We start from the raw sequence: 4,295 nt of genomic DNA on the forward strand, positions 1-4,295 counted from the left end.
TACCTGGTTGATCCTGCCAGTAATCATATGCTTGTCTCAAAGATTAAGCCATGCATGTCTAAGTACATGCCGAAATAAGGCGAAACCGCGAATGGCTCATTAAATCAGTTATGGTTCCTTAGATCGTTTCTTCCTACTTGGATAACTGTGGCAATTCTAGAGCTAATACATGCAGTGAGCCTGGAGCCCTTTGGGTAACGGGTGCTTTTATTAGACCAAGATCGATCGGGTTTCGGCCCGTATTGTGTGGTGACTCTGGATAACTTTGTGCTGATCGCATGGCCACGAGCCGGCGACGTTTCTTTCAAGTGTCTGCCTTATCAACTTTCGATGGTAGGTTACTTGCTTACCATGGTTGTTACGGGTAACGGAGAATCAGGGTTCGATTCCGGAGAGGGAGCCTGAGAAACGGCTACCACATCCAAGGAAGGCAGCAGGCGCGCAAATTACCCACTCCCGGCACGGGGAGGTAGTGACGAAAAATAACAATACGGGACTCTTTTGAGGCCCCGTAATTGAAATGAGTACACTCTAAATCCTTTAACGAGGATCAATTGGAGGGCAAGTCTGGTGCCAGCAGCCGCGGTAATTCCAGCTCCAATAGCGTATACTAAAGCTGCTGCGGTTAAAAAGCTCGTAGTTGGATCTCAGTTCCAGACGAGTAGTGCATCTACCCGATGCGACGGCTCGGACTGAACATCATGCCGGTTCTTTCTTGGTGCACTTCATTGTGTGCCTCGAGATGGCCGGTGCTTTTACTTTGAAAAAATTAGAGTGCTCAACGCAGGCGAGTCGCCTGAATAAACTTGCATGGAATAATAGAACAAGACCTCGTTTCTGTTCTGTTGGTTTTTGGAATACGAGGTAATGATTAAGAGGGACGGACGGGGGCATTCGTATTGCGGCGCTAGAGGTGAAATTCTTGGACCGTCGCAAGACGAACTACTGCGAAAGCATTTGCCAAGAATGTTTTCATTGATCAAGAACGAAAGTCAGAGGTTCGAAGGCGATCAGATACCGCCCTAGTTCTGACCATAAACGATGCCAACCAGCGATCCGCCTGAGTTACTCAAATGACTCGGCGGGCAGCTTCCGGGAAACCAAAGTATTTGGGTTCCGGGGGAAGTATGGTTGCAAAGCTGAAACTTAAAGGAATTGACGGAAGGGCACCACCAGGAGTGGAGCCTGCGGCTTAATTTGACTCAACACGGGAAAACTTACCCGGCCCGGACACTGGGAGGATTGACAGATTGAGAGCTCTTTCTTGATTCGGTGGATGGTGGTGCATGGCCGTTCTTAGTTGGTGGAGCGATTTGTCTGGTTAATTCCGATAACGAACGAGACTCTAGCCTATTAAATAGGTGCGGGGTTCCCAGCACCTTACAACCTTCTTAGAGGGACAAGCGGCTCCTAGCCGCACGAAACAGAGCAATAACAGGTCTGTGATGCCCTTAGATGTCCGGGGCCGCACGCGCGCTACACTGAAGGAAGCAGCGTGTCTTTATCCCTGTCTGAAAAGACTGGGTAACCCGTGGAACTTCTTTCGTGATTGGGATAGGGGCTTGCAATTGTTCCCCTTGAACGAGGAATTCCCAGTAAGCGCGAGTCATAAGCTCGCGTTGATTACGTCCCTGCCCTTTGTACACACCGCCCGTCGCTACTACCGATTGAATGATTTAGTGAGGTCTTCGGACCGATGTCCGGCGCGGCCTTTCGGTTGCGCCGGTCTGTTGGAAAGATGACCAAACTTGATCATTTAGAGGAAGTAAAAGTCGTAACAAGGTTTCCGTAGGTGAACCTGCGGAAGGATCATTAACGGATTGTGAAGGGTGAGCGCCTCAGCTGCGTCTGCGCCCGACACTTTCTGCCGCTGACCCCGTTTGGACGCGGGGTCGGCTTTTCCCCACGGGGCTGCCTGAATGTGGAGCGGCACCCCGTGACAAATTGTTGCGCCCAGCGGACGCCAACACCGCGACCTTGGACGGTCGGCCAGGTGGCGGACGCGGGTACAAACGGCGCAACGCACTCATAGGTCGGCTTTCGACCCGCCACTGCACCGTGGCTCGAAGCGCTCGAAATGCGCGACCCGACCGCTGCGGGACCGCCTAGTACTGTAAACAGGAGCGGCGGAGCGCGAACGGCGAGTCGTGGTTACGTCGGTAGAAGGCGAGGCTGCGCGTTCCCGAAACGCCAGCCGAGTGCCCTCCCGACCGTTCGAGCGTGCAAGAACGAGACCCGACAATCGCGCGGCGACTGCCAAGTACGAGAGGAACGGCACAAGCGTCGGCGGTCGGTCAAGGAACTGGCGATGTGACGGGTCCGCTGTGCACCAGTGCATACCGTCCCGCCGTCCGCGGCAAGCGCCTCCGCGTCCTCGGGTGACGGAGGCTGCCGGTCGGTTCTTGCAGGCGAGGGATCTCGCTGGCACCGGTTCGCGTTGACGCGCGGCCGGTCATGGCACGGCGATGCGACGGCCGAGGTGCGCAGTACTCGATGGAGGAACCGCACGCTCCGATGACCGTCCCGCCCTCCGCGGCGTATGCGTACCGACCGTAATGGTTGCAGCAGCGCCGGCCGGCTTTTGAATTCGCCACACGAAACACGGTGCGAGATCGCGGTTAGGGGAGCGTCGACGTTGCCAGGCGTTTTGCTTGCTGCCGAGGGAAAGGCGGCACGGCCACGTCGCGCTCGTCGCGATTAGCGGGTCTGCGCGCTTTGGGAAGGTGCCGCAACGACTTGCCGAAAGAGGAAGCACGGAAGAACGAGGGACTTGGACGTCCCGACAATTGAACGCACTTGCGGCCAGGCCCTTGCTGGCTTCGTTCTTCCGCCTCGAGTAGGCTCGTACGCGGCTCCGGCGCCGAAAGTGGTCCTTGGCACCGACTTCGGTGGACGTGGGAAGTGCCGCGCAAGTACGGCGCGCCTGGCTCCACCTGTTGGCTAAAGTAGGCAGCCGGATCGGCATTTTGGTGTGCGGTGGCAAACCGTGGATGCGAAAAAAGCTTGTGCGATTTCGTGGAACAAAAAGCGGGGGTCCCCCTTTTTATGCGGAGGAGACCGACCCGCCCGCCGTGGTGAACCGCGACGCCACGGTAAAAACGGGAGAGGCTTGTCGATGGGACCGTGCATCCCGCGCTCCACGGAGGCCGGGAGGCGGCCGCCCGAGGAAATGTGTAGCCGTCGAGGCCCGCATCTGCGTGCACTCTTATCCAAATGGGTGTACCGCAGGCATTTTCTGGTTAGGCGGGCCAATGAGAGCGAGCACACAACGATACCTACGGGTCCGGCTTGGAGAACCGGCTTCGACGCCTCCCGAGTATTTATAGAGGGGTGGACCACGAAAGCACTCGCAAGTAGCGGAAGCGAAACGCCGTCCGAAACACACCGTTTGCTCGATTTGCGGCAGCCGAAAAAGGCGCGGCAGAGTTTTGGAGTCCAAGCGTGCGCTGAAAAGCGCCCTTCTTGGCCACTGTTTGGCCGAGTGCCAGAAACGTTTGGTTTTGACTGTACGGAATTGAACAAACACTTTTTCACGACTCTAAGCGGTGGATCACTCGGTTCTCGGGTCGATGAAGAACGCAGCCAGCTGCGAGACTTGGTGTGAATTGCAGGACACACTGAGCACTGATTCTTTGAACGCACATTGCGGCCTTGGGTCTTCCCTTGGCTTCGTCTGTCTGAGGGTCGGATCACATATCAAGAGAGCCTTCGGCGCACAAGGGAACGTGAGCCGTCGACTCGTTTTGACCGCGTCGGCAACACGGACAGCACGCTGAACACCTCACAGCGAGCGCCAACAGCGGCCACTCAAGGGCGAGACGGTGGCGACCGTCGTGCCAGAGCCCAACCGAAACGGGGGCGACCGACTGCATTGAGGATGTGGCACCTCGTTGAGACCGCCGCAGGACTTCGAGTCGGAAGGAAGCCTGCAGGGAAAGTGCGGTCGAGGTTGCGTACTCCTCTCTGCGACCGGGCGCGCAAGAGCTGCGAGAGCCACGGACGCGCAACTTTAACGCACGGTAAACACGAGGAGCGAAAGCCGGCCAGCAAAGCTTCTCCAGCCGTGCGCAAAGTGCGCGAGATCGCAGCCTTGCGTTGCGCTTGTTGCCCTCGAAGTAAGCAGGGTGTCCCGTAGACCGGGCGCTCGAACACGCTGCGGGGCCGTGCCTCCTCCAGGCTTTGCCGCGCGAACAGGGAACGTTCGCGCGCAAAGCGCAGGGAGGTGAGGAGGCTGCGCCCGACGTTTGCGGTTCGCTGCGTACGCGGTTGATGCGGAGAGCACGGCGCGACGACTT

The 4,295-nt window shown here is 57.4% G+C and overlaps 2 non-coding genes across 2 annotated transcripts; both read left to right on the top strand.

Moving 5' to 3' along the window:
• LOC142795267 (small subunit ribosomal RNA) lies at positions 1-1,815 on the top strand. The gene has a single exon (XR_012892903.1). It is a non-coding gene; the product is annotated as a small subunit ribosomal RNA (ribosomal RNA).
• A 1,719-nt stretch (positions 1,816-3,534) lies between these two features.
• LOC142795266 (5.8S ribosomal RNA) lies at positions 3,535-3,687 on the top strand. The gene has a single exon (XR_012892902.1). It is a non-coding gene; the product is annotated as a 5.8S ribosomal RNA (ribosomal RNA).
• Positions 3,688-4,295: the final 608 nt, after the last annotated feature.

This window comes from Rhipicephalus microplus, unplaced genomic scaffold (assembly GCF_043290135.1).
Source record: "Rhipicephalus microplus isolate Deutch F79 unplaced genomic scaffold, USDA_Rmic scaffold_597, whole genome shotgun sequence".
Lineage (NCBI taxonomy): Eukaryota > Metazoa > Arthropoda > Arachnida > Ixodida > Ixodidae > Rhipicephalus > Rhipicephalus microplus.